At 32.6% G+C, this 25,609-nt stretch overlaps 1 long non-coding RNA gene across 2 annotated transcripts; it reads right to left on the reverse strand.

The window, feature by feature from the left end:
- Positions 1 to 21,123: 21,123 nt before the first annotated feature.
- Positions 21,124 to 21,933, reverse strand: LOC128194093 (uncharacterized). Of its 2 annotated transcripts, none has more exons than XR_008245403.1 (4): positions 21,873 to 21,933; positions 21,687 to 21,765; positions 21,464 to 21,553; positions 21,124 to 21,379 (listed from the first exon to the last, which is right to left on the reverse strand). It is a non-coding gene; the product is annotated as an uncharacterized LOC128194093 (long non-coding RNA). The 2 variants fall into 2 exon arrangements; XR_008245402.1 differs by having other exon boundaries at positions 21,459 to 21,553.
- Between the last annotated feature and the right edge of the window lie 3,676 nt (positions 21,934 to 25,609).

Consider the following 25,609-nt stretch of genomic DNA (forward strand, 5'->3'; position numbering starts at 1 on the left):
CAGGGTATCCATCCAGTTTTTACCTTAGCTGCTTCATCTCCGGCCTTAAGACCCACATTCAACGAGAGGTCACCGCCCTCCAACCAGCCGACATGCCACAAGCTGTGGCGTTTGCCAAATTACACGACGACAAATCCAAATTTTCCCCATCCCCTCTGTCCTTCACCAAATTCTCTAGACCGCCATCACTAACCACCACTTCCACCACCCCGAAACCACTTCCACCACTACTCCCCACACCTCCCTCTAAACTACCCATTAAACGCCTCACTGAAGCAGAAATGCAGGCACGACGTGAGAAGAACCTTTGCTACAATTGTGACGAAAGGTATACACGTGGGCATCGTTGTAAGTCCCAGTTCCTCTTGCTCATCGTTGCTGACCCTGACGATGTCTCTGAGACAACCGCGGAATTAGATTGTGACCCACCGGATAACCCAACTTTGGAAGCAGGATTGATCAGCCTCCACTCTTTCTCGGGTCATTGGACTCCTAGAACCTTTCGGATCACAGGCTCTATTAATGGTTATGAAGTACAGATCATGGTTGATAGTGGTGCAACTCACAATTTCATCCAGACTAAGGTAGCTCATTTTCTTAACCTTGCACTTGAGCCCACCTCTAGTCCACTAAGAGTCATGGTGGGGAATGGGGAATTCTTACCCTGCACTACTTTTTGTCCTAAGGCCCACATTACATTAGCCTCTCTCGAATTCCCTATTGATCTATACTCCTTGGATCTCTCTAGCACTGATGTAGTACTAGGGGTTCAATGGCTTACTCAAGTTAGCCCATTCATTATGGATTATAACAGGCCCTTCATGAGATTTATGTGGGAGGGTAAGATGATAGAACTCAAGGAAGAACAAGGTCCAAACCCTACACCTATAACAGCCCACCAACTTAAACGCCTACAACACACCAACATAGTAGAAGCACTTTTTCAACTCAAACTGGAACCTTCTCCATCCATCCATTCTCCTATTTCACATATACCTCCTTTGCCTTCTAATACTGCTATCCCTTCATCTTCTACTCCCCAACTAAAAAACTTAATCACCACCTACTCTGTTTTATTTTCCCCGCCAACCACCCTTCCCCCATCTCGTTACACCGACCATTCCATCAACCTTTTACCCAACACTGCTCCCATTTCAGTGCGCCCTTACCGATACCCCCATTTTCAGAAGCAAGAAATTGAGGTCCAGGTTCAAAAGATGTTGGACTCGGGGTTCATTACACCAAGCACAAGCCCTTATTCTTCCCCTGTTCTTCTTGTCAAGAAGAAAGACGGTACATGGCGATTTTGCGTCGATTATCGCGCACTCAACGCTGTCACCGTTAAAGACAAATTTCCGATTCCTACAGTCGATGACCTTTTGGATGAACTTGGTAATGCTACATGGTTCTCGAAACTAGATCTTTTCTCGGGTTTTCACCAAATCCTGATGTTGCCTACTGATTCCTCTAAAACGGCGTTCCGCACCCATAGCGGCCACTTCGAGTTCAAAGTCATGCCCTTCGGATTGTGCAATGCACCATCCACCTTTCAAGCTACCATGAATGACTTGTTCCGCCCTCATTTACGTCGTTTTATTATCGTCTTTTTTGATGATATCCTTGTCTACAGCACCACCTTGGAGGACCACATCTCTCACTTGGAAACCGCTTTCAAATTACTCCATGCAAACAGTTTTCGTCTCAAGGGTTTCAAGTGTTTCATAGGGCAGCAATCGATTCAATATTTGGGTCATGTAGTCTCGTCATAGGGTGTCACACCAGATCCGTCAAAGGTCCAAGATATCGTTGATTGGTCGTTGCCAACCACACTGAAGTCCCTGCGTGGTTTTCTTGGACTCACAGGGTTTTACCGCCGATTTGTAAAGGGGTACGCCTCTATTGCTTCTGCTTTAACTGATTTACTTAAGAAAGATAACTTCATATGGTCTGCTTCAGCTACTACGGCTTTCGAGAACCTTAAAACCGCTGTTACTACTGCCCCAGTATTGGCTCTGCCACGGTTTGATTTAGCTTTCACTGTTCAAACAGATGCCTCTGGTTTTGGTATGGGGGCCGTTTTATCACAGGAAGGACATCCAATTGCTTTTTTCAGTAAGCAATTTTGCCCTAAATTGCGACATTCATCAACGTACATCAGGGAACTCTGTTCTACCACATCTGCCATTCAGAAATGGCGCCAATACTTGCTCGGTCGCCACTTCATCATATATACTGATCAACAAGCCATCAAGGAATTGCTATCTCAAACTGTCCTAACTCCTAACCAACAGTCCTATGTAGCCAAATTATTGGGATTCGATTTTGAGATACATTATAAACCAGGAAAAACAAACACTGTTGCTGATGCACTTTCCCGTGTTTCACCTAATGCAGACTCATTTTTCCTCATTTCTGTGTCTCACATGGACTTTCTCCAAGATCTTAAATACACTCTCGCATCTGATACTACTTTCTTAGATCTTAAGAGTAATATTTTGAAGGACCCCTCCATGTTCCCCGACTTTTCCATTCAACAGGATCTGATACTTTATAAAGGGAAAATTTGGCTTCCCAAGTCTTGCTCCATTATTCCCTTGATCCTCCAAGAGTTTCACTCGACCCCTTTGGCTGGTCATCCAGGAGCTACTCGTACACTGGCCAAAATACAGGCTAATTTTTATTGGGAATTTATGCGGAAAGACGTCCTCTCTTTCGTCGCTCATTGCACCACTTGTCAACAAACAAAGATTCCCACCCAACGTTCCTCCGGTTTGTTGCAACCTATCCCTCCTCCGTCACGTTGCTGGGAAGATCTTTCTCTAGATTTCATAATTGGACTGCCTCCATATTAGGGCCACTCTACTATCTTGGTTGTGGTGGATCGATTTTCTAAAGGTGCACATTTTGGTATGTTGCCCCGCTCATTCACCGCCACTAAGGTTGCTGATCTCTTTACTAATATGGTGTGCAAATTACACGGTCTTCCTCGGAGCTTAATTTCAGACCGTGATCCTATATTTCTTAGTCACTTTTGGAGGGAACTCTTTCGTTTGAGTGACACCAAACTGCGCATGTCTACAGCTTACCATCCTCAAACAGACGGACAAACTGAAGTCGCAAATAAGATTCTCCAACAGTATTTGCGATGTTTTGTCCATCACAGACCATCTTTATGGGGCAAATTCCTTCCTTGGGCAGAGTGGTGTTTCAACACCACCGTTAATTCCTCTACTGGTTTCACTCCCTTCGAAGTTATGTTCGGTCGCTCTCCACCAAACATCCCTCAGACTTTGGTTAAGGATACTACCAATGCTGCAGCCCAGTTTGAAATCAACTCCCGCGAAGAAATTATTCGCAAATTGCAGTCAAATCTTCTAAAAGCTCAGCAAGCCATGAAACATTGGGCAGACTCCCACCGGCGTGATGTTCACTTCAACATTGGTGACTGGGTTTATGTGAGACTTCGTCCACATCGCCAACACTCCCTCACTGGTCAGTACCTGGGCAAATTACAAAAAAGATTCTTCGGTCCCTATCAGGTTCTTGAAAAAATAGGTGAAGTGGCCTACAAATTGGACCTTCCTTCTATTGCCAGGATACATAATGTGTTCCATGTAAGCCTTCTTAAGCCTCACCAGGGTCCTCTTCCTTCCCCTCAACCACTAAGTCTTCCTCCGGACATTGAAGACAATCAACCAGTACTCACTCCTACTGCCATTTTAGATTGGAAGTTGTCCACCGACACAGCTGCTCCACAACAATTGGTTTTAATTCAATGGCAAGGCCTTCCTTTGGAAGAGGCCACCTGGGAACCATGGGCACATATTCAAGCCCAATTTCACCTTGAGGACAAGGTGAATCTCGAAGAGGGAGGAGATGTTAGGCCCACCATTTCTCCTAACAGGCCCAACATGGTTGAACAGCCAAATCTAGAGAATATTCAAGAGGAAGCAGAAAATAATGCAAAACCCCAACGAATTAGAAAGAAACCCATTTACCTCAAGGATTATGTAACCAAATGATTACGTGGCAGTATCTGTGGGAATTGGTTACGCAGGAGAAAACATGTCTAACAAACTTTATTCTTTTTACATTACATATTGCCTGTATGGTGCTATAAAGGCATTGCTTTTGTTGGAGAAAAAGGGGGATATAGAAAAATCTGCATAATTCTTCTCTGATATTCTGTTTTTTCTCTGATTATTCCAATCTGAATTCTGTTATAACCTTTCACTTATGCCTGACCATGCAAATACAACAAGTGTGCTCCATGGAACCCCCTCCATCTCCATCTTCACCACCATCATCATCTGCATCCTCATCATCACTCAATATATACCTTGATCCTTCAAGCCCTATTTCCTTATCAGTCTCCTCTAACAAGTCCATCAGCAACATCATCACCGGCGCCTGCTCCTCCTCCGCCTCCGCCTCCTGCGTCGCCGCTTCCAATGCCTCTTGTGCTACCAGTCCCAGATATAATTAAAGCAAAAAAGAAGACAATAACATGGGAAGGGTAGGGTTCAGGAAAGGAAGAAGTGAAACAAAAATGAGGGAGAAACGAAAATGGGTGAGAAACGGAAATGGAAAAGGAGAGGAAGGGAAACATAAATGGGGAAAGATAGTAGAATACATGAGTAGAAATAGAATTTTTAAATTAATTAAAAAAATTTAAATGATAAAAGTAAAATAATTTTAACCTGAAGATAAAATTGAAATTAAAACAATTTGGAGAGGTGGAAGAAGCATGGTGTAGTGGTGGAGGGAGCAACACCCATTTTTATTTCGGGCTTCAACCACTCCTTTGCACCATAGCCCAAATAATTTGTTTCTAAACAACTAATTGAAAAATTTAACTAAGCTTAATTTGTTAATAGTGATAAACTAATAAAAGTATAAAATTAATCCACCCCCAAAAACTAACATTTCCAAATAATTATATAAGCATAGAACCAAATTAAAAATTGAAATACACATGCTCATACATTGTTTCTCATCTCTAAGCAAAACTATCTTTAGGTAGATGCAATAATTGTTTTTCCAATAATTGTTTATATATGTAGATAAAGTGAAAGAATTACGAGTTTTAACCAAATTCTTGACTCATTTGCATGGAAATATAATGACTTTGAGAAAAATAAATACTAGAAACAAATACTACTATTTTATCTTGTGAGTAAACAATAATGAACTTATATCTTACTAAAAAGATTTTAACCACTTCTTTAAGATTTTCTTTAAAGATTTAAGATTAGTTAGCTTTTAAATACAAGAAAAGTTAGACCAATCATACATCAAAGTAGCAAATAAGCTTCACATATTGACTTGAAGATTGCTTGTTCCTTTAAAATGTTTTTGTTTTATTGTTCTATGGAAATCACTGATTGTTGATGAAAGAAAAATGAAAATCAATGTGTATTTTCTTCTGACATGTTATAGTGTAAACACACGTAAGTATAAGAACCCAAAATGAAATTGATGTCAATAGTTGTATCTGACTCAGCTAAGGATATAGATGATGATGATGATGATGAATCATGTTTATTTTTTTTATCAAGCATTATTTATGTGACATATCATAACATTGCTGCAAGTGGAAGTGGAGAAAAATGATTTGAACATTGTATTTTTCTTCTTTGTCCTTGAATACATATTATAAGATGTCAATCATGTAATATTTGTCTCCTTTACAGATTTTTGTTCATGACTTAGGTCTGTGTTGGGAAGAAAAAGGTTTTAAGGTTAACACATGTTAGCTAACTATAGACAAAATAAGAGTATCCTTTTAATAATATATTAAAGGATAATAGAATAATAGTATATTGAGTTCCTTTATCTTTGAACTAGTATTGCTTAATTATATTTATACAGTTGGAATTTATAAAAAAACAATAACAGTTTTAGACATATATACATTATATTATAATTAAAAACACCTTTTGATATAGATTGTATTAAGATTCATGAAAATAACTTATAGTGATATACGATTATTTTTAATGCTGATATTTTAAAAGAATCATTAAAATATATGTTAAAAGTCAAGGTGAATATAAATTGAAAGATATTACAAATTTAATATGTTAGAGAGAAATACAAATAAAGGGTTTAAGAAACTGAGGAAAAAAAAACTTTGTTAAAATTACAACTTTGAAAAATAAATAAAATATTGAACGTTTAAGATTAGAACACAACACATTCATAAGAATAAGAAAAACTTTTAAAACATCTTAAAATTCTTGTTTAATAATACTATTTTTCAAAATATTTTTGATACGAATTAATCGATGATAACTTATTTTTTTAAAATAAACTTTAGCTTTTTTATCCACTGATTTAATCAAAAGTTCTCATATCAATTATACTTAACTAGTAAGTAATTAACTAATATTAGATATATTAATACTTAAGAATACTTTTATCTAGAAATCTAAATTAAAGGCACATATTCTGATTAAATTTGTAGTTACTATTCAACCAATTTAGATTAATACGTGATGGAAATCCGAGTAGCTGATGTTAATGTAAAAAGGATATATATATTTCTTAGAACAAAATTTGAATTTTAGTTGATCACGTTAGGTATAATTATTATTATTTTTAGATGAAACCTCGTTGGTTGAAGCATCTTTTCATAACAATATATTACGCGTAAATTTGCATTAGTTCTGTCTATGATTGCTGCTATCTGGGAAATCTAGGGAAGGTCAACAAAAAAAAACCTAGTATTTGGACAGGAACTTAGATTTCTTTATTGCAATGGATAAGAATGAGGTTAGCCAACATTACATAAACTATTAACTATGTCCTCTTTAGATTATTAAAATATGAATTATGTTTGAACAAGTATTTCGCAATTGAAAAAGTTTGTAGCATGACTAAAGTATTCATTCCATCTTTCCTAGCCCACAGAATTGAGTAATCTATGTACTCTCTGTTCCCACGCAGAATATAAAATAATGTTACACACACTTTATCACATAACATAATTAATGAGTGATTATACTTTATTTATACAAATTAAAGTGAAGAAGTTGATGAAAAGTATGTGAGTATTTCTGTCCATCTATGCATATGGGCAGATATATTAATTCTTTTATCCTTGTAGAACGCAAGGGCAATTATTCTTGTTAAAAAAAGAACGTGGTTTTTTCAAGATTTTTAACGTGGAAAGAATGGTAATTCATTCAGCTGAGTTGATATTTCTCATGATTTGTTGTGAAGTTGTTGATAGGAAATTTTTTAATATTCAAATTATTAAGAGATTATATGATAATTCAGTAATGAATACAAGAAATAATTAAGTGTTATAAAGGGCTTTTAAACCTCTGGATAAAAGCTGAAAAATAGGTTTAATATTGAACACTTTGAGGCTAGGCAAGTACTATACGAATGCATTTAGATAACTTCATTATAATCAATTACATATTCAGATAAAAGGTCTCAGAGTTATATATGTACAAGAGCACTATTCACTTAGCACAAGCTTTCTATTTTTTCTCTTTTTTTCTTTATTTAACAGAGTCTTCATTAGGGGTGGGCAAATAGAACCGAACTGCATTGTATGAAATCTGTACTGAACTAAAAACTAATTTGTCTAAACTGAATTGTAGAATAATTCAGACAAATTGAACTGTTTTTTGTTTTATCAAACTGGACTCAACTGAACTATACTAAATTGTACTAAACTACAATATAAACTAAACTGAACTATTAACTATACTAATTTTAAATTGAATTGTACTAATTTTAAACTGAATTGTACTAGTTTTTAAACTGAATTGTACTAGTTTTTAAACTGAATAGTATAACAATACATGTTATTTTTAATTGAAATTTATTTTAATAATTTATTTTATTTTATTATAAGTGTCTTACAAATTAACTTTTTAATTATTTGATATTATTATTCACTATTTTATTTATATTTCTTTTATTATTATATGTGTATGGAAATTATTTTATTTTATTTTATTTTATTTTTTATTTTTTTATTTATATTTATTTTGTCATGAATATTATTTTACTTTTATATTTATTTTTTAAAATTTTTATTTAAATTTTTTCGTTTTATATGTGTATATAATTTATTTTATCTTTTTATTTACTTCTTTTACTTTAAAATAATATTTTTTATATTTATTTTGTTGCCTCATAAAATTGTTTTATTAATCAATTATTTATTATTTATATTTTATTATGTAAAAATTAAACTAATATTTATTAATTATTATAATATAATAAAAGATGATACTAAAAAAGTTACTCTTAATAAACGTTTGTTAACTTTTTGTCATTTGATATTTCTATAATATTAATTATTTTGCTATATTACTATTTTTTTTATGATATAGTCATTTAATAAAATTTAACGCTAAAAAATATATTTTAGTTTTAGTCTGTAAAATACTATCATTTAAAAATAATAATATTGATATTTATTTTAAAGTAAGTTGATTTTTAAAATAAATAGTTATTTTAGTGTGTGCGCTTACACACATTTTAATATCATTAAAAGTTTTTTTAACATATTTTTACATATTTAATAATATGTTAAAGAATATAATATATTTAAAGTATTATTTTTTTTATATAGTCTTTTTTTCTTTTATGATTTCTATTACTTAATCATTTAATAAAATTAAATATAAAAAAATATATTTTACTTTTATTACTTAAAATAATATTATTTAAAAAGTAATATATTTTTATTGATAAAAAAAATTTGTCTTAAAAAATTCATAATTAATTTTTATATAAACGATTTCTTTTATTAATATTTTATTATTAAATAACGTTTTCTTGGCAAGACGAAACACTTGAACGGGAACTAGAGAAGAGGAAAGAGTAGATACAGTTCTCACAGTTAACTGAACTGAAACTGTTATAAGTTCAGTTTTTAAAAACTAAACCATAAAATAGTATACTGAACTTTTAGTAAAAGTGGATTGGTATTTTTTAAGTACAATATAGTATAGTTAACTATAGTACAGTACAAATAAGTTATTTTTGCCCAACCCTAATCTTCATAATAAATTTCTCTACAATTGCGCCCAGTGCGCTCTTCCTTTACTTGGTGCTCACCCCTTCGTTCTAGCGCTTCATTTTTGCTTGGCTTTTTATTACTGTTATATTAGTTTCTTCCTTTTGTTTTCCTTTCCTTATATACATAGTATATCAGAGGACAATATATAATAATAAGTTTCATGTTTTCCTCTTTTCCTTTTCCTACCTCTTGCATCTCTTAGTTTCCATCTTTCATATATGGAGTTTCTTTCAAACAACATATCTTTACAATTTTCTTCTTTCAAAGATAACAATAGTGTGCATGTTTTGGTATCAAAGCTCTTAAGTTGAATTTCTTGGTTTTTCTTTGTATTTTCTTGTTTTCTTTGTCCATGGAAAAAACTTTGGTGATTCAAAATGCTCAATCAACACCAATTGATCCCTCTGTTTCGAGCTTTTTTTTCTTTATCCTAGTGAAAATTCTACCACACCTTTGGTTTCACCCTTTCTTGTTGTAACTAATCATCACTTATGAAGCAGGTCCATGATTAGAGCTTTGAGCACCGAGAACAAAGTGAAATTTTTGTTCTTGACACCATTGATCCTCTTGAAAAAAATGACTCAAGTTTCTTTATTTGACATCATCGCAATAATATGGTTGCTTCTTGGCTCATACATTTAGTTCATCACCATACGATAAAACATCATTTGGATGGACAAATGCTTTGACATTTTGAATGATCTGAATAGTAGATTCTCGCATGGAGATCTTGCATGCATATCTAACCTTCAATTAAAGGCTACCACCCTCAGTTAAGGAGGCAAACGTGGATTCCCAAATCAAGAAAATATAAGCATTACAAATCATAATCCTCACTAGTGCAAAAAGGGTTTTGACATCGATTAAAGGCATTACAAATCAAAATTCTCACTAGTGCAAAAAAGGTTTTGACATCAATTGATGACATTTAATAAGTCACCATAGTAACAAAATGTACGATAGCAAACTTGCAATTTCTTCCAACTTTTTATCAACGATTGTCTAAATAATGATAGTTATATAGAAAATCGTCGTTAAAACTTTTTTGGGATGGGAAACAACAATAGTTATATAGAGAACTATCGTCAAATATGCAATATTTTCAGAAAAAAAAGATGTGTTTCTTTCTCTACGTGACTTTCATTTTCTCTTCCCACTACACTTTCATTTTTCTTCACCCTGCACTTTCATTTTCTCTTTCCTTTGCATTTTAAAAGCCATCGTTACCACAAGCCTCTGTCAATTGCGAATTGTTTCACACAAACCTTTATTGGTCTCAAAGCACTACTGATCTCACTACACACCACAAATTTTCGTCGCATTGTGTTTTAAAACCCATGTTACAAGGCTTCTCTACAAATCTCTACACATCGTGTCGTGAGGATCCTCCGTCAAGCTCTCCACATAGCATCGCAAAACCCTCACCGCAAGTCTCATACTTACCTATGGTTTTTACTTTACATTTATTCAAAGATTTGTTGTTTCTGATTTATCTCTACGACTTCACAACTTATCTACCTTTTAACACTTATATAAAGATGTTTTTATGCTCTACTTTGGTGGGTTTGCCTTTGTTAATCTCGTTATGATATGCAACACATTATTTTTTTCTTTTTTGGATGATTTTTAACGAATATTCAAGAACAACCGTTGTCGTTTGAGACTTTTAATGACAACTATTATTTTAATCCTCATCATTTTTACCAGACTTTTAATGATGTTGATATCTGCGATGGTTCAAAAATTATTGTTGGAGGGCTATTTTAATCGTCATGTAAAACCCATTTTGTAGTAGTGCCTGTTTCCAAGAAGATGTGCACCTGTTGTGGAAGAAGTGACCACATAATTGAAATATGCTATAAAAAGCATGGTTGCCTTCCCAGTCACAAACTACACAAAAAATCCTCCTAAGTCCACCATGTTTTAACACAAGAAGATGACATTATCAAACACAACACATTAATACTCCTGAAGACATTCGCCTCACACCTCAACAATACTAAATTTTAGCTGATTTGTTCAATAACTTTACTCCAGCAAATGACAACCAAATAGGATCCCTCTTCTCTACTAATTCTTCATAAGGTAATATCAATTCATTCCTTAGTTATGTCAATACATGAAAAGGTATTAAAGATAAAAAAAAACAAAATATAAACATAGGGTCAAACCAAACTTATGATAAACAGAAAAATAAAAGAAAACTTGATACAAAAAAAAAATTAAACAACCCTAAACATAGGAAGTTGATATCTAGTATGAAAATAAAATAAACTCCTATCTTATATGTTATAGAATCTTACCATATATGCCAAATCTTATTTTCTAGATATAGAGATGTCAACTTATCCACACAATGATTACCTTATCTATAAACACGAGTATTCAAAACATATCTCTTTACAAAATTCTGAACACTTTCTCTATCTCCCTTTGAGAGGCCAAGAAACAACTTGTATAGTAAAAAATGTTTGACATAGAAGCATTAAATCACTCTCCAACCAAAGACACATATAACCAACCATCGGTAAGTGTTCAATATCCAAGAAAACACCCATCAATTTTCTATTAAGAGAATTCTATTGTAAAGTCAACTAGGCCACCCCTTCTTTCCCCATCTCTTCATTTTTTTTTCTTCTCTTCTTATAATCTTTTTCTCCCTTCCCTCTTATAATTTTTTATTCATAATAAAGACTATTTTAGATATCAATAATTTTTTAGTTTATAAATTGATATATAAATTAGTCACTATAATAATTAATTATTTTTGGTTTTTAAAATTTATTATTATTTAAAGATTTTCTTATAGTGATTTTCTAACTTCCTAGATTTTATAATAATTTTATTGTTTGATTTTGAAAATTGATTTGAAATTGAGAAAGGAAGCTAGATTAATTTTGATAGTACTTTAGCACAGTTATTTGATTATACAAGTGGTATGGCCAATAAATATGTATTTTATGAAAGTTTGATGGATTGATTGAAATTAATACGTTTGACTTGTTTGTGCTATGATAAATAGTTTAAATTTTATTCTGGTTTAATCTGATGATGTTGTTTAAATTGTATATGTAGATTTTGACATTAGAAATAAAGAGAAAAACTTAATATAAGTCAATTTTATGATCATTTATGTCTTTTTGAATTTCTAAATTATATAGATTTATTTGACAAATTATTTACTTATTAAGCGAAATTATTTTTTTGTGAAAATCAAGAGAACTTAGGTTTCGTTACTTGTTAAACGAACTAAAAGTTCAATGGATGAGGCTTTAAACTTGTTTTATATAAGTTTAAAGTTGTATTTGTATTAATATAAGCATTGTACAAGTCATATAATGCGTTTATATTATATAGTTTATAATTTTATTCTTTTTAGGTGTTATATCTGCCATCCCCAAAACCAGAGAAACCTTTCAAATATTCTTATTTTCTTTGAATAAACTGCACATGTTGTTAAACTGAACAGCCACATATTCCATAAAAATCCAAAATAGAGACTTACAAGAAGACTCATGTATTTATGTAAAAAGACATTAAAAAATTTAATAAAATTAAATTAAATCAGCATAGCTTACTATGTTGATTATATATAAAAGATATTTAATAATACTTAAGTCAATTTTAATTGTACTATATTAGCAAAATATTACCAGTTTTGATATATATGCAGCATTCGATTTTGAGTTTATTTTTCAAAATATGCATGAACTTGTGTTGTTTACGTCTAACCCTAGTCACATACGTGAAGAAAATGAAGTATTTTTCTCAAACCACTCACTATCCTATAACTATTTCATGACCAACATGTCAAATGCAATGATGTAAATGATTTAAGTGATCTGATGATTATGACACTCATCATGGTGAATGCGAATTTGAAGAAATTTTTTTATTATTCATACATAATTTTGTTAAAACTAATTCATGATTAATTTGATTAAGAATCACAGTTTTAAAATTTAATGCCATTTTAAGATAAGATGAGATAGTGGTGTTTTTATTGTTCACGTATTATATTTTATTGATTCGGACACATGGTGATTCTGAAACGTGTAATAGTTTTCCTTTTTTTTTTATCACTGTCATGTAATATTGTAGAATATTTTATTCATCCACAAACTTAAATAATGATTTGATAGAGTGAGAGAATAGTAAAATTTATTCGTTAATCTCTTTTCATTAACAAATATTAACTATTAAAAAATTTCTAAAAAAAAACGATAGTTAATAGTTTTTATGTAAATTTATTCCATTCTCAAGCTTATAAATTGGTAAATAATTACCCTCTTTTGACCCATTGTTAGGAATAACAATATAACCAAATTATTATGCTTCTTCAAATAATATAATATCTTAGGTATAATAATTAACTATGACAATATTATGATAACATAACGGATTTGAGACTAGCTAGAATAAATTTTAAATAGCTTTTTACAAACGAATGCTGTTTTTTTTTAATCCATTGTATTTTTACTCTTTCAAAATAAGAACAAATTAAAAAATGTTAATGCAACTTTTGTAAAAAAAAAACACTAAAAATTAACGTTTTATTATATGAAGTAAATTTGAAAAGATTTAAAAATTAAAATACATTGTGGATATACGTGCGTGTTCCAACCCACAGCAAGTCATCTTCTTAACGAATGCAATCGTATAAATACAATTATTCTACACTGTATCTCCGTATATTATGTTCATTTGTGGTAGTTCAAATTCCAATCACATCTAACATAAAAAAAAAAATACACAAACAAACAAAAAACTAAACTTCGAATCCACAGCTAACTCATCTTCTTCACGTATGCAATCATATAAACACAATCATTCTACATTGTATCTGCCTTATAATATGTTAATTTGCCGTAGTTCAAATTCCAATCACATGTAACTTAAAAAAAAAAAAAACAAAACTTCCACCATCAATATGCCTTCAGCCCTCAAATTGCTCACCACAAAAAAATATAATTAAATAAATTATCATTTTTCTTAAAAATCATAATACGCATAATTGTGGATTCTTCAAAATATCATTTTGTAAAAGAAAAAAAGAAGGAAGAAATCAAATGATCCTGTTAAAGGTGCTTAATTTTAGAAGTATTTTCAGATTTTTTTAAATTAATTTAAAAAAATTATTTTCATTATTCAATTAATTTAATTTTATCATTATATTCAATTTGTCCGGACTCAAAATATTTTATTTTAAATTGGATTTCTTTTTGTTATAAAAAATATGTATATGTTAAAATAAAGGGTAATACTCGAATTAATATAACATCTAATTTGCATACAAATTAATATAACATTAAGCGTCACATCTCATATATAAATTAAGCTAACATAAAATATTAGGTTCTAACGTCAAACAGTATTAAAATAAACGAAGAAATTGTTAAAATAACAAGTTGACAAATAGTAAGTGGATTTATAAATCTAAGTATATATAAAATATCAAGGAACAATAATAATATTCAAGTTAAAAAGCATATATTTATTTATTTAAACGTGTAAATATAAATATATTAATTTACTTATTTTTAATCTATTATGCTAGCATAAATTATTTAACAACTCTTCTTAGATCTTCATTTATAGTGTGTCCTATTAAATCTTATTTCTTGTTCTAATTTTATGTTTTAGTTCACTTTCAAATTATGTTTCAGTCACTAACATTTACAAAATAAATAAAAAATTTCTACACAACAAAAATCCAAAAACTAATAATTAATATATGTGAAATAATAAATGTTAAAAATACTATTAACACATAACTATAACATCAAACATTTCATGGAATTACAAGTTAAAAATAGTTCTACAATACGTCATAGAACAAACAAAACGAATTTTTAATCCACAGAAGTTTTAAAATAAATATTTATGTAACTATTTATTGAATAATCTCCAGTACACAACATGATTTAATCTAATTTAACTTAAATTGATTTTCCACATTAGATTGACATAACGTAATTCAATCCAAATGAACATAAAACTTGAAATAAATTTATATTTTCTTTTAAAAGATTCTAAATCATCTTAATATCATTTTCTATGGTATGAATAAAATACCAATGTAAAAATCATTAAATAGTAACCAATTTTAGAGTAAAAAATAATTAGTTACTATTAAATATCATTTTATCAACTAAAATTTATTAATATCTAAATTAGTCTCTATTATGAATAAAAAAAGTATATTTGATTTGTGAATTAGAGGTTAAATTAATTTCTAATATTCACTACTAAGGTTTTAGTTACTTACTATTATTATTGATTCTAAATTTGTCTCTAGTTTTTAATTAGAAAGTAATTAAAACCTTAATAACTAATGTTAAAGAACAATTTAAACTTTAATTCACAAACTAATTATAATTTTTTATCCATAATAGAAATTATTTTAGATATCAATAATTTTTAATTTATAAAATGGTATTTAAATTAGACAACATATTGATTAATTACTTTTTATCTTTAAATTTTTTATTTTTATTTAATTATTTTTTTGTAGTGTAATTTTTTTATTTATTTCAAGTTATTAAATATTTTACTTTTTATTTAATACTTTTGTTAGTATAAAAAAAAACTAGGGAATTATGTGATTTGTAAATCAATTATTGCTGTCTGTATATTAACTATTAGGGTATGAAATCTCTATCAATTTTGGTCAAACTCAAATTTGTCTTATTCATTAACTCACTATGATGATTTTTTTAAAGTAGTTATCCTTAATTAGACATAGCGTAAGAAGATCTATTTTTCATTACAGTGCAAACAGGATTGGTTAAGAAGAATAAATATATATTTTTTCATAAATTAAAATTAATTCATATAAACTAATTTGTAGCAATTTTCTCTATAAACTTTTCAATTTTTATTTTTAATTTATATGTTAATTGATTTTAACTAATAAAAATGATATATTTTTTGTATTTTTTCAATAATATTTATGGAAAAGTTTGTTTAAAACTCATCAATATATAAACATTGAGAGTGTTTTTACAAGCTATTTCAGTTAATTTATAGTTTTTAATTTGTTGAAAAATTATTTAACCCTTGGTGAATAATTTGTTCAGTGGTTTATTATTGTGTTTGTTAATGTGCTACTTCAAATATTTTTTTTAAATATTATCTTTTCATTTATTATATTTTTTAATTTTAGAATATTTATTAAATTTGTATTTTATCCTTGACAAGGTACAGTTTATTATATTTTAAAAATTAAACGAATTATCCAGTCATTTATACTTTTTTATATACTTTAGAATAGTTATTAAATTTGTATTTTATTCTTTTCTAACAAGGTAAAATTTATTATATTTAAAAATATTTTAAGAATTAAACAAATTGTGTTACTTTTTTAAGTTGAAAATACTTTTATATTGAATAAGATTAATAATACAATATGAAAAATATAATAATTGAAACTATACCATGTAAATTGTGAGGATTTTGAAAAAAAAAAAGGATTTTTAAATTGTAGAAGGCTTAATAAAATGATATTTGAATATTTTATATTAATAAAAAATTTAAATATGAATAAATTTTACTAAGGTATATTTCTTTTATAAAATCTTACTATTTTTTTTTTAAATTCTTTCTCTCAATCTTCTTTAAGTTCTCTTTAAATATTCTCACCCATTCGTCATCTATTCTTCGATAAGAGACCATATTTGACCTAATGATAAAGTAATATGTAAATTCATCTTATTAGAATTTGCAATTAGATTAAGTTCTATTTTGACCCCTTTCTAGAGTCCAATATGTTTTGTTCTTTGCATTGAGCATAGTGTGTTACATGTAGCTAAATTCTTCTCAATTTGATTATGTGTGTGTGATCCTAGTGGTAGGTTAACATCATTTATCTGATATTCTTTTGTGTAGATAGAGTCACTAATATGAGTTGGGTGTGGAGGGAGAACCTTGAGAGCCGTAAGAGTCTAAATCAAGGTAAGATAAGCTAACATTGTTTTAGAAAATTGCTTTTACTATGAAATTGAATTATATTTCTTTGTAAAGTTGTATATTTGTGTTTATTGTATCTATGAGTTTGTTTATTTTGGAGATGATTAATATGTGGTTACATTGGATAATAAGAATTGGAAAATGATATTTCAACAACTTGTTTTGACAACATTTAGACACTGGACGCGTGTCTAAATGTGACTGGTGCACGTGGAAAATTTTTTTTAAATGAAAGAATAACGTGGCAATGAGAGAATTGGGAACAGATTCAAAATATAGGGTTATTTCAAAAATTTGAGATTGAAATGTTTTCAGAGAGAGAAGTTGGAGAACATTTCATGGAGCACCTTCGAACCAGCCACCACAACTCTCGCCGGATACCCACCGCCCCTAGACGTTGCCGTTTTCCCTCCATCCAGTGCCGCCGCAGTGCCGCCGGTGTCCATTGTCTTCCACCCAGCCAGGCAGTTTGGATTGCGGGTCGCCACAGCTCCGGCGTTGGCAGACGAACCGAAGACGACATCGTCTTCCCTCCGGCCCAGCCAACCAAGGGCGCGTTTTGAGTATCGATTCCTTCCACCCGTTTCCTTCCCCGTGCCAGACCCTTCCGGTGGCCGCCGGAGCATCGCCAGAGTGTTGTTGGAGTGTCCCCGGACCCTTTCAAGGCATGGTTTAGTGTGAGTTGAAGTTGTGTAGAAGATTTAGTGGTTGATGGCGTTTTTTGGTGGAAAGTATGAAGTTTTTTTCTAATTTTTTTTACCATTTACTGGTTTAGATCTTTTGACACAATTATTATGCCATTTATATACAATTCCATGTCCAAGGAACCATTTTTTGTAAAACTCATGGTGCAGAAACTACAGTGGTAGCAAAGACAAAATAAGTGAGGACTTCAAGCAAATGTTTTGCACAACCAGGTCAACTACGTTGCAGGTACAACACTTGCACACTACAAGCCAACCAAACTTTTAAGTTTTTAATGCTTATTTCTGCAAATAAAAAATTTTATTGTTTCATTTATATGTTAAATAACATTATTTGTATTTTGGACTTTGTTTGATGTAAGTATGATTGTGGAGTTATTGTTTTGAGATTTATGGAGTTGTGGGATGTCGCTGAGGAATACGAAAGCAACACAATGCCCACCTACAAAAATGTAAGGTATAAAAATATTCATTTTTGGGAGCTTTGAGAGAAGATGTTGCATTTTATTGATATATTGTGCATTTATCTCTTTGCAGGAGGAACTACAAGAGGTTAAGGAGAAATATGTTTGTGATTGGATCTTGGACGTGGACAATGTGCGGAGGGATGAAGTGTTGCAAGATTTAGGCCTTATGTAGATGTTGTTGAATTGGGATTTTTGCAATGTGATTGATGTTTTTTTTACAATCTTTTGAATATGTATTGATGAGGTCTGAATGTACATATGTTTTGCTACAAATGTTCAAAGAAATGTATTGGTTACATTTATTGATAATCAAATTTGAAGATGAGAATGATCATTGTGTACGATGTATGTAATGCAGTCCCCACAAAATTTGGATGTCATTATTTAGGAAATCTTGTATGTATAAGGTTCTATGTAGAAGTAGAATAAATGATGAACTGTGCATTAAGTATGAACAAAAGAATTGTGCAAAGGAAACAATATTTGTAAAACTCATGGTGCAGAAACAGCTTTGGTAACAAAGGCAAAATAAGTGGGCACTTCAGGAAAAGGTTTTGCATAGCGAGATCAACTATGACAATGACATTCATTTTAAAGTTTCAATTTCTTCCTTAGAAATATTTAAACATAAAAGTGTTGTTAAGACCATTATTATGACATTTATATACAATTCCAAGTCCAAGAAAATAATATTTGTAAAACTCATGTGCAGAAACAGTTTTGGTAACAAAGACAAAATAACTGGGGACTTCAGGCAAAGGTTTTGCACAACGAGGTCAACTATGAAACTGATATTCATTTTCAAGTTTCAATTTCTTTCTTAACAATATTTGAACATAAAAGTGATGTTGAGACCTTTATTCTGACATTTATATACAATTTCATATCCAAGGAAACAATATTTGTAAAACTTATGATGTAGAAACAACTTTGGTAGCAAAGTAAAAATAAGTGGAGACTTCAGACAAAAGTTTTGCACAGACAAATCAACTATTAAAATGACATTCATTTTGAAGTTTCAATTTTTTCCTTAACAATATTTGAACATAAAAGTGATGTCCAGACAATTGTTATGACATTTATATACAATTTCATGTCCAAGGAAACAATACTTGTAAAACTCATGGTGTAGAAACTGCTTTGGTAGCAAAGGCAAAATAAGTGGAGATTTCAAACAAAGGTTTTGCACATCAGGTTAACTATGAAAATGACATTCATTTTAAAGTGCACAACTCATAATGCTAATTTTTACCATTATTTAAGCATCAATTTAGTAGCAAAATCAACTTCTTTTTAACTTATAACTTGTTTAATCCTCTTCTTTTGTCTTGTTTTCTAAATAATTGTGTTTTTGGCTACTTTGATGTAATTTCATCTATAATCCCCTATTTTGTAGCTAAAAATGAGCTTGGAAGAGTCTCCAACAAATTATAGAGCTGAAACGCTCGTCGCACATGCAGAAACGCTCGGCGCCAGAGAGAACGGACGTGCGTCGCGTAGTGGACGCACCAGAGGACGCTCGCCCAGGATAAGTGGACGCTCGTCCAGAATGGAAGCACGAGCGGACGCTCGTTCAGCGAAGGCAGAAGAGGACGCTCGTCCAGCCATGCAGAAGAGGACGTTCGTTCAGTGAGCTAAGAGGACGCTCGTCCAGAGGCGCTCAGTTGACGCTCGACATTGAAAAGTGGACGCTCGTCCAGAAATCAGTGGACGCTCGCCCATATCCATATGGTCCGCGCCGGGGCGCGATTTTTCCAAAGAGTTTCACGCCCGGGCGTGACTGAGAGGGCGCTCGGGCGTGCTTGTCTAGAGAGGCTCGCGCCTGGGCGCGATTGAGAGGGCGTCGGGCGCGACTTTTGCTGATGTGTCTATTTAACCCTAAAACGCGAAGGGGTATTGGTCTTTGGTTCTTTTGGAGGTGCATCTCACTCAGAGGAGAGCTTGGAGGGCTGCTAGGGCTCGTGGGAACACTCCCTTCTTCCTCTTGGGTTCTTCATCTTCTTCCATGGCCATTTTGTAAGCTTAAAGGCTCTTCATGGAAATGGAGAGCCAAACCCATCTTGTTGGGGATAGATGTAGCCTTTGAATTCTTGTGTATTTGTTGAATGATTTGATTATATATATGCCTTTTCTATCAATTGCTAGTATTCTTGTTTCCGATCTTAAAGCTTGCATGTAATGGGGACGTTCATGACTTGATTTTGGGGTTTCATGGATTATGGGGACGTAAGATGAAATCTTGAACTGAAACAAGAGTCCTTGTGGTCATTGATTCTAGGGATGGAAGATGATTCACATGTTGCCTTAAGATCCTAGCTCTTTAATGCGGGTTTGCTTGTTAGATTGTCCAAGGGATTGAAGTTTAATAAGGAAAACCTAGGCTCTTTCACCTAAGGGATTAGGGCTAGAGTGTTTTAGTGGATTGACTTTGGTAAATTGATAGAGAGGAGATGAAATTGGTTATACACAAGAGTGCATTGGTGAAAACTAACCTTAACAATGTCATTTCATATCATTTCTAGTCTTTTCCATTTCCAAGTGCCTTCAATACCAAAGTCCAACCTTGTAATTACTTGTGAATTTATCTTTTTGCACATATTCTTAAATGATGAGTTGTTCTTGAGTCTAGATGAGATGTTAATCGCACAATTTTCTAGTATTACGAGTCTCTTGGGAAAACGATACCTGATCTTACCACGGTTTATTACTTGAACGATTCGGTACGCTTGTCGAAATCGCCTAACAAGTTTTTGTACAACTCTTTTGTTCATACTTAGTGGACATACAATTCATGTTGACGCATTCAATGAGACTTAAGCCAAATATTTTGCACCTTTCATCTTTTAATCTACATAGAACCCTATACATACAAGATTTCCTAAATAATGACATCCAAATTTCATGGGGACTACAATACATACATCGTACACAATGATCATTCTCATCTTCAAATTTGATTATCAATAAATGTAACCAATACATTTCTTTGAACATTTCTAGCAAAAAAGTATGTACATTCAGACGTCATCAATACATATTCAAAAGGTTGTAAACAAAACATCAATCACATTGCAAAAATCCCTATTCAACATCTACATAAGGCCTAAATCTTGCAACACTTCATCCCTCCGCACATTGTCCACATCCAACATCCAATCACAAACATATTTCTTCCTAACCTATTGCAGTTCCTCCTGCAAAGAGATAAATGCACAATATATCAATAAAATGCAACATCTTCTCTCAAAGCTCCCAAAAATGAATATTTTATACCTTACATTTCTGTAGGTGGGCATTGTGTTGCTTTCGTATTCCTCAGCGACATCCCACAACTCCATAAATCTCAAAACAATAACTCCACAATCATACTAACATCAAACAAAGTCCAAAATACAAATAATGTTATTTAACATATAAATGAAACAATAAATTTTTTTATTTGCAGAAATAAGCATTAAAAACTTAAAAGTTTGGTTGGCTTGGAGTGTGCAAGTGTTGTACCTGCAACGTAGTTGACCTGGTTGTGCAAAATATTTGCCTGAAGTCCTCACTTATTTTGTCTTTGCTACCACTGCAGTTTCTGCACCATGATGTAAAAAAAATTAGAAAAAAACTTCATACTTTCCACCCAAAAACGCCATCAACCACTAAATCTTCTACACAACTTCAACCCACACTAAACCATACCTTGAAAGGGTCTGGCGACACTCCGGCGATGCTCCGGTGGCTACAGCAAGGGTCTAGCACATGGAAGGAAGCGGGTGGGAGGAATCGATACTCAAAACGCGCCCTTGGTTGGCTGGGCCGGAGGGAAGAGGATGCCGTCTTCGGTTCGTCTGCCAATGCCGGAGCTGCGGCGACCCGCAATCCGAACTGCCTAGATGGGTGGAAGACGACGGACACCAGCGACACTGCGGCGGCACTAGATGGAGGGAAAACGGCAACGTCTAGGGGCGGCGGGTATCCGACGAGAGTTGTGGTGGCTGGTTCGAAGGTTCGAAGGTGCTCCATGAAATGTTCTCCAACTTCTCTCTGTGAAAACATTTCAATCTCAAAATTTTGAAATAACCCTACATTTTGAATCTGCCCCCAATTCTCTCATTGCCACGTCATTCTTTCATTTAAAAAAAAATTCCACGTTGTTCAGTGTCTAAATGTTGTCAAAACAGGTTGTTCAAATATCATTTTCCATAAGAATTGAGAATTGTAGATGAAGTAGAAGATGGAGAAGGACTGGAAAAGTTGGAAGATGAAGTAGAAGAGGAAAAAACAAAGAAAGATTGCAGCTTTTGAGCATTGGAAGAGATAGGAGAGAGAGAAAGTGGTGAGACAGAAGAAGAAGAAGTTGATTTGAGGTGTGATGTGAACAATTTTAAAACACATCAGCCATTCAATTTTAATGAACAATGCCACGCCATCAAAATATAAAATACAGCTCAGCTAAACTTAACGTCGTCTGAGAGCACTTAACTGTTAGGGTAAAATTGGCTCATTTTTACAAAAAACTATAACCCAATTGAGACCGAAAAAAAAACGATGACCCATTTGAGATTCCCATATAAATACGAGGACCATCTGAGGGTTTAAACCAATTGTTTTCTATAAAACCATTCTAAAGTTATTTTATTATTATTGAATAATTTAATTCAATATTATATTATTCAAAAGATTTATTCAGGAACAAAGTACTGGACTAATGACGCACCTGAGATGCATATGTTATTCAATATTTATTCAAGATTTATCCTTAATTGGTGCACTTTTCTTGATGATAAAGCTGCAGGGAGAAAAAGTAAGTGTGGAATCCTTGGGTGCATTTTTCTTATACTTTGTTCTTTTGTAGTGATTTGGGGGAGATGATTTGAATGAATTTGAAGGTAATTTTTTTGTTGTTTTTTTGAGTGGATTTGTGGGTAATTAAGAGTGGATTTGGAAGTAAAGTTTGTGAGAATTAGTGTAAAATTTGATTGATGTGACAGATTTAAAAAATTAGTTTAATTGGTAGAAATTAAAGATTACCAAAATGCCCCTAGTTATTAAAGTAATATAAAATGTTATTTATTAATGTTATATTTAATTGTAAAAATGTTTATAAAGAGATCAAAATTATAAATAATTTTTAAAATTAATTTTTAAAAATTATAATGTAGTAAAATGAATTTATTTTTAAATGTAGTATTTGTTTGTAATATAATTTACTACCAAGTAGTATCAATTTATTTGTTACGGAAGTGAGATTGATTAATTTTAAACAAACATATAATTAAACGAAGTTATAATATTACATGATCTAAAAAAAAGTGCCAACATAATAACATACAAATATATTTGTAATAGTTCATGATGACCTTGCTTCAATGAGGTATCGTTGCAATCTATTGAAACGATATTGTATTGGCATCCCTATTATACGTCTAGTATGAGATGGATGCGAAGATAAAAAGTCAAAGCACACGCTTAACTATGGAGTTCTTATGAGTCAGGCTACCGAAAAGCAAATGCATTTTGGTGATATGAGTAGTCAAATCAATTCCTTTAAGCTATCCTTCAACCGTATAGTCCCATACCTATACAGTCTCCAGATCCCTCTCATTCCGGTGTATGTTCGATTCGTCCATGTACCCCTTCCACCCGAAGCTGCCAGGAGCCGCTCCTTGTCTGTGCCCCCTGCACCATGCTTTTTGCACCGGCGTCACTCCCCGCCCTCGTCTCCATGCCCGGGTGTCACATGCCCACCAGCTTTTGCTCTGGTTCGTCCTCGAACCACACCGTACTGGGAGAGGCTAGGCTCTGATACCATCTTTAACGTCCCGGCAACTCGCAGGGACCATCGACTGCCCCCACAGATCACCACCAGGCTTTCCAGTGTGCTTTGTCCTCACTCGCACACTTTCCGGGAAAACTTCCCAGAATGTCACCCATCCCAGAATTACTCCAGGCTAAGCACGCTTAACCATGGAGTTCTTATGAGTCAGGCTACCAAAAATGCATTTGCTTTTCGGTAGCCTGACTCATAAGAACTCCATGGTTAAGCGTGCTTAGCCTGGAGTAATTATGGGATGAGTGACCTTCTGGGAAGTTTTCCCGGAAAGTGTGCGAGTGAGGACAAAGCACACTGGAAAGCCTGGTGGTGATCTGTGGGGGCAGTCGATGGTCCCTGCGAGTTGCCGGGACGTTACATTCATAGTCCGTAATAAGTTTTCAATTTCTTTTGTAGTTGGATTAGATTATTGAATCCTAGCATTTACCATGGATATTCGACGCTCCATGGCCTGTGTATGTCGTTCAAGAGCAACACATAGTCTTCTTCTTTGATTATTTACTTCTTGTAGTTCATCTATGATTAGAGAATCCATCTGATTTGCATTTCATTAAGTTGACCAATAAATAAAAGTATGAAAACTGATGTCAAAGATTCCTAACATTCAAAAGTAGGTAATGTAAGTTATCAAACACATAAGTCAATTTAAGCAAAAAAAAGTCATGTAATACATTATCGGAATAATAATCAACTTAATCATCTAAATGGTGAAGAATTAAGTTAATATTCTGATTTAGGTGAGCAAATTGGCGGTTCATGTCGAGGGAAAGGTTTGCCAAGTTATCTTCAATACGTTGAACCCGCACCTGCATTTGTTCCATACCCTGCATTCTGTGTTACAATTCTTGTACCCCTTCCCACATTTGAGTCATCATATTAGGATTTGAAAGAGGTGGAGGAGGTTGCACAGGGTTGTCATGATGGTGTGGTTGCTCTTCTTCTTCATCATCACCGACATCGTGTTGTCAAACACCGTTGACATTAACAATATTCAACCTCTTCAAAGAATTAATTGAAAAATGATGTCGGGTCCCAATATGAGTGCTGGCATCGGCATCAACATGAACTCCACAATATTGCATGATTTGTGTGATAAGGACACCGTATGGTAGGGGTGTGTCATTGGCCTTGAATTTAAGCATATGTTGCATGATGTGATGAGGCCAATTGATAACTATATTATTTTTAAGCACTCATACCATAAAGATATCCTCTTGCAATAACTTTGCAAAATTTCTAGGTCGTGGAGTCAGCATGTGGACAATAACATAATGTAGAAGTCTATCATTAATATTCAAACACCCAACTGTTTTAAGATGGTGACCCTGCATTTGTGGTCTATCATTAATATCTTGCAATAACTTTGCAAAATTTCCAGGTCGTGGAGTCAGCATGTGGACAATAACATAATGCAGAAGTCTATCATTAATATTCAAACACCCAACTGTTTTAAGACGGTGACCCTGCATTTCTAGTCTAACCATAGTAGCTAATGCCATCTCCCGGTCATATGGAAAGTCGTCTGGGATATTTGAATTACACAATTTTTGACCCTCATATTTCATATTAGCAACATTCAACCAATCAGCAGATTTTAATCTAA

Source organism: Vigna angularis, chromosome 9, assembly GCF_016808095.1.
Source record: "Vigna angularis cultivar LongXiaoDou No.4 chromosome 9, ASM1680809v1, whole genome shotgun sequence".
NCBI classification, from domain to species: Eukaryota; Viridiplantae; Streptophyta; class Magnoliopsida; order Fabales; family Fabaceae; genus Vigna; species Vigna angularis.